The sequence below is a fragment of the Ostrinia furnacalis genome, unplaced genomic scaffold (assembly GCF_004193835.3).
Source record: "Ostrinia furnacalis isolate ACB-3 unplaced genomic scaffold, ASM419383v2 OfSCF7664, whole genome shotgun sequence".
In the NCBI taxonomy this organism is placed as follows: Eukaryota; Metazoa; Arthropoda; class Insecta; order Lepidoptera; family Crambidae; genus Ostrinia; species Ostrinia furnacalis.
The window spans coordinates 120,024-132,129 of record NW_021137903.1 but is presented as its reverse complement, the minus strand read 5'-3'; the positions used below and the strand labels follow the sequence as shown (position 1 = coordinate 132,129).

The 12,106-nt window shown below is 35.4% G+C and overlaps 1 protein-coding gene across 2 annotated transcripts in view; it reads right to left on the bottom strand.

Moving 5' to 3' along the window:
• The window catches only part of nuf (rab11 family-interacting protein nuf), a 98,857-nt gene extending 86,837 nt beyond the window's left edge, over positions 1-12,020 (bottom strand). For both annotated transcript variants that reach the window (XM_028322532.1, XM_028322533.1), the window contains exon 1: positions 11,701-12,020. The gene's annotated coding sequence lies outside the window, so the exon portion shown is untranslated. The remainder of the gene's footprint in view (positions 1-11,700) is intronic.
• Between the last annotated feature and the right edge of the window lie 86 nt (positions 12,021-12,106).

The following is a 12,106-nucleotide window of genomic DNA, read 5'->3' as shown; positions in this document are numbered from 1 at the left end:
GACAGGTATCGAACATTTGCGGTGCATCGCAAGGGGTTATTACGACCCCCGACATTTAATCAGTCTGCTATTTGATGCTTATTTTATCTTTATTTAGTCAGCATGTTTTAATATTGACGAGCAGTGGCGAACTTATTGTTCTGACTAGTTTTTTCATTGTTGCGTATTTTAACTACAAAATAGGTTTTTATTGCTGGTTTTCTACTCACAGTTGCAGTTTATATTTACTCTTAGATGGAGTACTTAAATAAGCCAATATTCTAAACTGAAATAATACTTTACAGGAATTCAATAAGGCTTCAAAGGATCACGAGGCTCTATGCAAATTACAATAAGCCTACCGCTTTTATTCTTAAAACACGTGAAACTTATCGGCTTGTCGGATAACTCGATAAACGCTAAAGCGGTCGTAATTCTATTAGCGATCACTCGATAATTCCCCACTTTAATATTTATTGGTCAGTTACACGTGGTGGATCATGTGGCGCAAACGTTTGGAGGGTACTTCAAACACGTTGGCGGACGGGACGTGTGTTTGCATTATTAGAACCTTGAGTAGAGTCAGCTTTGTGACGTCAAATACTTCTATCTTAGTACATCTGACTTACACATTCTGTTGCAAAGTAGCTTTTATCACTACTATATAAAACATAGAACTTTAGGTTGATGTGGGTCATTTGTACTTTTAAGTAAATATTTAATTGAATTCTTTAGAGCTGAGGTTGATGACATTAAGGCTGGGATGCACCATCTTACTTTAACTTTGACAAAAGTAAAAAATCTGTCAAACTCCATACAAAAAAGCCGGTTATCGTTATAATTACAGGTCAAAGTTGGGTGGTGCAACTCAGCCTAAGTGAAACATTGTTACACCCCTTTTTACAAGGGACAACTTTTAAATATGACGTGTTAATCGTGTCAAACCCCATGAAGTGATTTTAATTCTATTAGCGATCACTCGATAATTGGTTTGGAGGGTACTTCAAACACGTTGGTGGATAGTGGACACCCACGGGACGTGTGTTTGCATAATAGAACCTTGAGTAGAGTTAGCTTTATGACGTCAAAGATTTCTAAGTAGAGTCGAAACACATACTCGGTACAATTTTGCTACGAAGAAGCTTTTGTCACTACTAAAACGTAGTTTAGGGAGCTAGACGCTGGTTGATTTTTGGTACTTTCAACAAAATATTGAATTGAATTGTTTGGTGAAGCGTGAAGTGGGTATAATGATTGATGACATTGTTAGATACAATCTAAAACATTGCTACACCCCTTTTTAGGTACAGGATTACATTTCAACATGTGTTTTCGTTTCGATAAAAAGTCACCTTATATCGAGTATTAGTATATTGTCATAATTATAAATATTAGGCAATCCAATAATTTATCTACCACTGAAAATGAATAGTACCTAAGTAGGTAGCTACATTATTTTCAGCTTGACTACAATGTTTACTACAACTACTTACCGCGTCGTAATGCCTTATTCGAAGGTTATTTTTAGTAGGTACTACAAAATGTCTTGCATAACTTAAAATTTTGTCACACACTTACTTAAATGAAGTTTCTGCTGATATTCTCTCCGTAACTACTGCAATAAAGGGAAATGTGAATCTTCAGGTTACAATCATGAATAACATAAGACAAAGAAGTAGCGAGACAAAGCTATGTGAACTTTACGACTGTGTGACAAACGAACAGAGGGGGCTTCGGAGCTGAGGTGGAATTGTGTAAAGCAATCGTAATCATTTGACAGTTCATAACGTACGATAAAGTCAGTTAAACAAAGCGTTTGACAATCGTACAATAATCGTACGTTATGAACTGTCAAATGATAACGATTGCTTTACACAATTCCACTGCAGAATCTTATTGAATTTTAAATGAGAAATAAGTAAGTACTTAATTAAATGCGAGAATTTATCGCAGCACCATTTTTATTTATCCTTGAAGCAATGAAGATGGGTAAAGAAGATAGCCCGCAACATATTTTTTCAGGTTTTTTGAAATTACTTAGTCTGGACCGCTCTAGGTCTTGGACTCATCAATCAAATAATCATTACATTGAGTCAAATATGATTATGAAAAGTCACAATCGATACTCTTGACATTATTTAAAAGTAAAGATAATCGGACAAATGAAACATTTCAGTCGGTAATAAATATCATGAAATACCAATATTCAAGGGACTTTTAAAAGAAACCTTGGTATCTTAGCTCCAGCTTTATTTTGTGACTAGCCCTTAGCTGGGCCCTGCAATGGCTGAGGTATGTACAATAGGCGATAAAAAGTGAGTCACGCGAGAAAGCTCTTGCGCCGGCGCAGCGTAGGGATGACAATACGTAGTGAAAGCTCGCTCGAAAGCAGGGCTCAGTATGGCCCGATATTTCTAGGCGATTAGTCAGTCATTAGCCGAGCGTACAAAGTGTAGGTAGGACATAATGGGTAAGCTTAAACCGCACTGCTGGGAATTGGTAGAGTCTTAGTTAAAACATTTAGCTATGATTTTCACTTAGTTAAAAGCTCAAAGACAGAATATTAAGTTCGCAATTTTCTTCACTTATAACTGAGGTTCACTACATACGAACCCTTATAAGTGCACATGCTTATTTTTGTGATAACTTATTTACGAGTATATCAATCAATAACAGAACATGATGTAATGCTATACAGGGTGGAAACGATAAGTGATCTAGTTTTTTGATATCTTTTATAGTTTAGAAATAATCGAGTGAGATCACTTATCGTTTCCACCCTGTATAGTGCACCTTAGTGTAGTAGTTTATCAAATAACTACTTAATCAAAATTATCAATTGTCTACTTCAATTAAACAATTGATTGTGAGGTAACATTTCATACCTAATTTGAACTGATTAGGTATTAATTAAGAATTTTCTTCTATTTATTTAATAAATAAAGATGTAATTTATTGTTGTCATTTTCTTTACCAATTAACTTTAACGATACGTTAACATTGTCCCTGTCAGTTTTTAAACACCGACAAGTATAAGTATCAGTAATTTTGTTTTAATTTAATTATTCTTGATTGATTGGTCTAGCTTGTAGAATTGACGCCTATAAATTATGAAATATTGAGAAAGTATACCCAGCTCTTTTCTTGAGGTGCTGTGTAGCGTACTATGTTATTACACCGAATTTATTACACTGATTTTGTCGCGACAACGAACAATTTCCGTGCTTTATTGGCAGGTAGCTAATAGCTCACAAGATAGATCCTAATAAATTGGTAGACTGACTGTCCGTGGTGCATATCTATTCTTAGAAGTTAACTTTTGTTTTGTCTCCTGTCTGTCATGCATCTGCTCTGCACTGGAGGGAAGTAACCTTAACTCCGAACTCCTCCTACGTTCTTCTGATTAATTTCGTTACGGCTTTCTCCCGGGACAAACTTGACCTTCACTGGTTGGGTTTATATTGACGGTCAAACTGTAGTTCCTGGCTACACAGAAGTTGCAGCGGTGGGAAAGAGAGGTGGGAATTTAGTCCCGTGCGATGTTAGACGACATATCAAGTCTCGGAGTGAAAAAACTTTAATGTATCATCGGTTAGTTGTTACAAATGGTATCGCTCCCTCGTTAGTCACTTTGTTTTCTATTCTTTATGTCATTATACAAATTACACCATTCTCTCCATATCAATCATAACATCGGATAATTAAATCATTATTCCCGCCATAACATAACATTGTTAAGCCATTGCTTCATTTCTGGTTGCATATGCGATGTTTATCCATTCACTGATTCACTGCGAAATAATCTATGATCAGCATTGTAAACTTTTTGCTGTTTTATATCAAAAAGCGCACATAAAACATTTCAAAAAACAACTAGGTATGTATTAATCCTTCAAGCTCCGCGAATCTAGACACAATAGATAATCAATTGTTATGACATTAATTAATGCCGTCTGGGACTCAACGAGATTACAAATTACAAATACATGGCCGCTAGACAGGCGATCGTCTAATTGACCATCGCATGAAAGCATTAAAATGTACTTAATGTTCTACATAATGCAGAAATTTTGATTTTTTTTAGTAAAACCGTAAAACTATCGCTTAACTCAGTACCAGCGTTTTTGGCAAGTCAAACGTAAGTGAGACTTTAGGTATGCTTCAGTGGGTCTAGACAAAGTGCAAATTATGATCGCAAACCAGTCGAAAAGTGGTCGAAAAGACCCTTTTTGTATGGAGTTTTGACGGATTCGATTTTCGATTCGATCAAAAAGTGCGTTTTGTCTAGGGGGGCAGATTTGTATGATCTGTCACGTCATCATATGTCAATGTCACCCCTCCAGTGCCTCCATACCTCAGGCAGTGACTGAGTTAGGCGCTACACCTATACAGGGTGTTAGGTAAATGGGTATATGAGCCGACACTAGCCCATGTTAACATGGGCATATAAATGGTATCGTGAAGTCAGAAAATTGATATCTTCATTTTAATTATTTTAATTTTCATACAAATCTGATTTTATAAAATTTATTTTGTATGAAAATTCAAAATAATAAAATGATGATATCGAATTATTGACTTCACCATACCATTTATATGCCCATGTTAACATGGGCTAGTGTCGGCTCATATACCCATTTACCTAACACCCTGTAGTTTTAGTCCGAGACACAATTTTTAAATAGGTATTATCATTTTCAGCTTGTAGAAGTCACTGATGAGTTAATTAATATAGATCGTAATATGAACATTTCTTTAATAGATAGACGAAGCCAAAAGCTAATGCCCTCTTTATTATAAGCCATAGGAATTTTCATGGGAACAAGCATGGGAAAATCCGGGAAGTTTCAAACAATCATTAAATTATCCAGCCAATGTTATTGTTAAACATGCACCCCACAATATTCATACGTGATCATCGTACCGCGACATCCCCGATATAATGTTAGGGAAGTGCTTGATTTCGGACATTTCGGTTACGAATTATAACGAAAATGGTTTCACTGGTTTTTTAGTAACCGATCAAGAGATCGGTTAGAATATAAAGGATTCTGTACCTATTCTGTACCTACAGTGACAGTTATCCGTTAGGTATCTTCTTTTCTACGTATACATAGAATATTAACGGATAACTGTGCATATTCCAAGGCTGAATGATTTCTATCAAGAACAAAGGCTAAGTTGTAATGATGACGCACTTTAAGATTTTGCGTCAATGTAAGTAATATAAAAGTTATTAATAGGTGAGGAGGTGGCTTCGAATGTTCTTCGTTGTTGCCGTGGATGTTAACAAAAGGTCACACTAGGTAACAACCCTGATGTTAAACTTTACATGCCGTCATAAGTGTCTGATAAGATACAAAGCTATCACAGGTATTAAGGTTACTAACTACAAATGTTTAGAAGCATCTATTAGACTAACATCGTCAGCGTCATTTTAATAAAAAAAATAAAAAAGTTTGTTGGTGTTCTTTCGATTACAACTTGACGTCACAGAAATAAACGCAGACATTTAAAAAAACAAGTGACTATCTATTGATAGACTTCGTTTCATCGTCGGATATTTTTTGCCACGGTTACGCCTTCGTAAATGTAACGACACTATTCAACTGTCTCGGAGGAAGTTCGCTGTGTTTTTGTAAGGCTTCCTTCCAGACGTGGGAAAGAGGTGATCCCCAGGGAACCCATGGCTATAGACTAACGATGGCGAATGTCAACGACATAATTACGTCAGTTAATTGGATATTTAACGCCGTGGAAGAAATAAAAAGTAGGAAGGAAGTATTTATTTATGCCACCGTAAAGTGCATATTGTATTGTTTATAGCCGTTTGAGCGTAGTTGATTTAAATTTAATGTGTTTCTCGATAAATAAACTTTTATTACTGAAACATGGCCACAAAGACAAAGCAATGCTGCAATGAATAGTAATGCGGGCTGGATAGTTCTTTTTTCATTTTATTTATAGACTGCAGTTCAATAAACTTTTAAGCAGGTTGAATCAGAATGATGTGCTATAAATATTGCAATTTCATTTGGACATCGATCTGTTCCAATTAATTTCAACAAAAACAGGCAAAAAAATCATCAGGCAATTAAATATTGCATTTCTTGGTTACGATTCAGTAAATATTCTTTGAAGACTTCTTAGATGGTTTCGATACTGACTACTACCCTCTCTGGGTTACAGTGATCATTATTTTTAAGTTTTTTGCTTTCACACTGCACAGATATCAAACAGGTTATTAAACAAGGCAAGAAGGCAAGAAGCCGAGTATCCAGTAAATTCCTGCTGTTTGAATAATATCTTAAAACTTTAATGGCATCACCTTTAACTTTATCATAAATCGGATTACCGGATCTACTTATGGTTTTCCTATAGCTTTTACTCTCCTGCTACCTTCGTAAACACATCAGCTCTACGTCAGCTTGTGTTGAATTGTGAATAATTACTTACTTAGCACGGAACTGCGACTTTCACTAGCCGGTAAGGCTGTGTCCGATATAATTTCACAACGTTTTTTCGCCGCGGTTGGGTAACAACTAACAGTGCCATCGCATCGGGTAAGGCTCGGTCTCCACCAAGGCGGAGCGGAGAGGAGATGTGCGGCAAAGCTGGCAGGCTATTTCCACCAAAGCGGAGCGGTGCGGAGACGAGAGGAGATGTGTGAGCTGTGCGTAGCTATCAGCTGTCAGTCTATTGCTATTTATGAAACACCGTACCGCTCCGCACACTTCCGCTCTTTTCCGCAGCGCGCTGCGCCGCCTTGTTGTCAAATTCTATAGAAAAACAAGTGCGCCCGATACTTCTCCGCTCGATCCATTTCTACCGAAGCGGAGCGGAGTAAATGCAAATAATGGAATCTGATTAGTTACTCGAAAAACTGCTTCGCTCCGCACCGCTTTAGTGGAAACCGGGTCTTAACAGTGCCAACGTATCCCGGTAATGCAAGTTCCAAACAATGGGCGGTTTTGTAACAGCCAGAGCTGCATATTCGCTAATTTATAATTAATTATCGATGCACGCTCGATGACCTTGTGTCTATTCAATTAGGTGTTCGTGTTCTTAATACCTAGTGCAATAATTTACTCGTAATGCATTAGTGATTAGATAATGTAAACCACAAAACATGACACGGCTTACTCAGCACTTTTAATTTATGAACATTTCAACATGTTCCTTTTATTATAGCCTGACCAGGAACATAAAAACCCTGGCATAGAGGCGCGTCAATTGCATTTGATAGTGCAACACTGAGTACAGTCGTACATGTGTTAAATTAAAATAGGCTAAATTTATGTATCAGGATTCAGGATTAGGGGCTAATCTGATATTTTCATAAATTAACGAAAAAATATTATTAAAGGTAACCTGGTTTAAATAAATTAAATGAAACCATCTAGCTAGTAGGATTTATTTTATTATTCATCAATAATCAAATTCAGAACTTGAATATTCAACTGCAATGTTTGCTCATTAACGCTTCAAACTCGGTACTTCTTTCCCAATTCCATAAAATTCAAAACTTAGAAAGTGACAAAAAACTTTGAAATAGGTAGTTGAAACAGACTACAGTTAATTTTCATAGTGGACTGTACTATACGATAAACATGTCAGTCAATTTGACAACCTTTGTCGGAAATATTAATCAATGAAAATATTGTCCGAACCCTTGGTATTTCTCTTCGACAAATACATTAACACATTGTGAACCACTTTTCTTTCACGACTATAAAAATATTTTAGCAATTTAATTCACAAAATCAATTGCACACATTTAAAATAAAGTTTGTTTACACTTTGACAANATCCGGTATCCGGCCAAACAACTATCCGTTTCATCTCTAATGTAAACCACAAAACATGACACGGCTTAATAATAATATTAATTTATGAACATTTCAACATGTTCCTTTTATTACTAACATGTAATTTCCGTAAAAGTTGACAAAATCAATTGCAAACATTTAAAATAAAGTTTGTTTACACTTTGACAACAATAGACTGACATGCAAGGTGACATGTAAATGAAGTTTTCAGTTACTGTTGCCATTAAAAGAAATTAGTACCATTAGTTTTCCGCAACATGGCGAGGGTTTTTATGTTCCTGGTCAGGCTATAATTTTATAAAGTTTTCTATAACGCTGACTCTATGTTCTGGCAAAATACTTGTGTGCCTAAGCAGCAACGTTTTTAAATACTTCTTTCAGCAAAACTATGAAAATGTCTTCTGTCTACGATTGTCTACCATCTGTTATGACAGACATCTTATGTCGTTTTGTTTGATTTGTGTTGAAGAAAATGCATCAATTTAATTTGCAATGCAAAAGTTTTTCTCTAAAAATAACGTTCAGTGAAAACTCTCTATCATTGTGGTGCTTTAATTCAAGAATTCAATCAATTCAAATAGCGTGACATTTCCTGCATTATTAACTATAATAATTTCATAATAATCGATATTAATACACATAATAAGAATTAATTTCCCGTGCACAGTGGGCACATGTGCGCGCACGCAAGGGGCACGCGTGGTCGACCACTCTCGCCTGCAAGTTTACTAACCGAGTGGGTGTTTTGTAAACACGCGGCCGAGATGCGATGTTTTCGATCAAGATGATTCTCCGTGAGTATGTTTTCAAACATGTTTTTCTCCGATTCAAATGATGTTTTGACTAAACGGATTATGAGAAAGAAAGCATCTTTTGAATAAAGAATTCTTATTGAATCCACTTTTTCTCGGACTGTTTTCGAATTAGTATTATTTAAGGTTGTTTTCTTACTGTAAATATGTATCTGTAATTAACAGCTGTGTATTTCAAAATCTGTTACATAATTTATGGTTGCACTACTTATATTAAAGGCATGTACATTATACTGTCCTATGGTTGAGATTATGATGATGATGATGATGGTACTGTACCTGTTTTTTTGCTACTGGTGGTACACAGTCCCACCAATACCCCGAACGTAGCTTTCACGCAGGAAAAATTGGTTAGAAGTTATTAAGTTATTTTAAAACGAATACTAGGTATTTCCACCGAGCTTTATGTTAAAAGTTGTATCATACCTAGTCACATTACAAAATTTCTTATTTCTAGTTTGTGGCGTGATGAAATAGGAAACGATTGAAAAGCGTATACTGCACAGTTTCTTTGCTACACTGTTGATAAGAGCCTTATCAGTGGTCATGGCTTAATTTAATTACTTACGTTACGTTTTTACTGTAAACATAGCTAGCGAGCTATGTTAGGTGTTTGAATAGCAGAATTTACTCTAAAAATTGTTAAGATAAAAGGGATCTTGGGTTCTATTTGAGGCCTTTCAACTGGAAAATAATCGTTATCATTTGTTTTCTTTCTCTTGTAAGTAAAAAGGTTAAGATCCTCAGCTGTGAAACTATGTAAGATGGCGATAATTATAATGATTATGCTGACGAGAAGAAAACAGTGTTATTTGTTAGTGTGTGAAGTATCCCATAGTTTTCTATGGCATGGAAGAACAGAGACATTGTTGAAGGCATCCGCAGCCTTCGTGTGCCGAGACAATATTGTGAACAAAAACTAATAACATCGACGATAGAAACTGCTCTTTGTTTCAATACACAAGATATTGGAAATATCAATGCTTTATTAAAAAGGTCAAAGTTTTAGATTGATGAAGACAATAAGAGAGATAGTAGAAATAATTATCTAGTTAGGTACATTACTGAAATAGATATCTATTAAAATTAGATATTAGGATCTCAGAGCTTTTCTGTAAGTAGTTCATAAAGATAATGCTCTTTGAAAATTAATTCAGTTTAACTTTATTTTATTTTATTAGCAATACAGTTGTGTAACAAGTGTTTTAAAGTGGGAATCTATGAATTAACAATAGAAACAATTCAAAATATGCCAATGCCAAAAACAAAGACAGAATGTTTCGAATTTGGCTGAGCATTGAAATAATTTGTGCAATTTAGCGTTCTCGTGAGTATGTGCTTTAATTTATTAGCAAACTTGTTGCTAATGGTCGAGTCGTGTTTTACGGTGTAAATATTTTAATGGCTATGTAATAGAAAACTTCGTTACGGCCTAATAGTTATTGAATAGGAGCAAAAGAACTTTAGCTTTGGTAAAAACTCGAAAAGTATTTTTCGATTTGTGCAATCTCCTGCAAGGTCGGTTTTGGCGTTTCGCCATGGTTATTGGTGTTACAATGCCTCCTATTACTATAATCATTTATTGCTACGGTGTTAGATTTAAGTATCATTACAATAAAAGGTCAATCGGGCAATGTATAAGGCTATTATGTATTGAACTTTAGATTGGCTTAAATAAAAAGTATAAGCCTGTGTTTAGTAAATATACACTATCAATTTCCATCAGGTCAGATGCAGTTTAAGAGCTTCCTCATTGTGGAAAAAACATACAAAATTTAATTGGTCTGCTGCAGTTTTTTGTTACGACAGTTCATGGTCAATGAATCCCAAATATGTAATGGCCAAAAATACGCCCAATGGTAAAAAGTGAAAATTAATGGGACAAAAATAAAAAAATAAAGTGTCAATAAGTATGAGATGATATAGCAAAGATAGTATAGTTAGGATTATTATAGACGTTTAATAAGTTTTAAAATTTATTTGAAAATGCGTTTCAATATTTTGTTTCATTAAATTTTTCCATCTACCTGGTTAGTGACATCACTATGCGCGCCAGAGCCGTGAGTCAAGATGCATTGACAGAAACGTGCTCCGCTGTGATATTGTGAACGTTGGAATTTTTAAAAAGCAGCCATGACGTCATCCGTTATTTTAGTCTATAAAATTGTTGGCAGAGCGCTCATTTTTGACAGGGTGAATGAGTTCATTAATCTGTTAATTGAAACTTATCATGATTTTTAAGGAAAACTATGGGTATAATTTTTGAAGTCTTTAAAAATATACTTATGGACTTATCTTAAACATTTATGGTTATTCTTAATTTAAAGGTTTATCTTTGGATACATTTTGTTTATACACAAGGTAATTAAGAACCAATTTCAATCCAATAGAACCGAAGTAAATAAGTATGAAGAAGAGAGATACATACCTATAAAATATTTATATAACAAACAATACTACTTTTCCCTCAGCGTACATATTTATTTAAGGATAAATGTACTTGCGGGTAATTTACAGTCTGGTAGTTGGCTGGTTGTTAATTGCTGTCTAGCGCTGTTGTGATAATAACAATATAAATAACGCGAATAAAGCAATGTGTGTGTGTCAGCGAGCACAGAGCCGCGGTAGAGCAGGTAGAATAGCAAACAATGATAACGTCCCCCATTTTAAAGCATTTCACTTGACTGCGCCGGGACAATCGAGGCACCTGACGATAGGTTTCAATAGATAAAAATTTTACGCATTTATAGAGTAGATATTTTTTACATTTATTATTATTTATTTTTTATTAATCACAAAATAATCTGAATGAAGAAACCTATGTTTCCCAAAGTATCTTTTAACGTGAAATACCAAATTAAATCAATTTTCAGTTTAATTTAATAAAAATAGATATAATTCTCTTTATAATAACAGTATCGTTCGTTAGCAGAAATTATTAAAAAAATGTGCATTTGTGAAAGTTATCTCGTTTACGCCGCGTGCACATCATTACCGTTAAACAAGTACTTCTAATATTCCACCAGACACCAAGTTTTGGATAGTATTGTCTTAAGTTTGATACTCAAAAGAAAACATACCTTGACCACTAATTGCCCGCCAAACTCGTAGAGCGTCGTCACCGATGCCAAAGCCTCCAACTCAAGGACTAAACACAACACAAGAAAAACTTGTTGTCACTGTTTCGAAACCACTCAGACACAAATGCTGACGAGGCAACTCCAATTCACAACAGCAGGGGCACAAGTCAGAGTATTTCCACGTATGAAAAAAACTTTTTATCAATGTTAGATTGCAATAACTTGTTTTATTTACGAACGTCACACATCACTATACAGAGTATACAACACAGGTGCGAGATACGCCAGGGTTCCGCGGCGACTGAATGTGCCGCCAGACAGGGACGGCGCGATGGCGCTAGAGTGAGACCGCCGCATCGTAGGTGGGAGGACGACCGCTAAACACCAAGAATGCACAGTGCTCTAC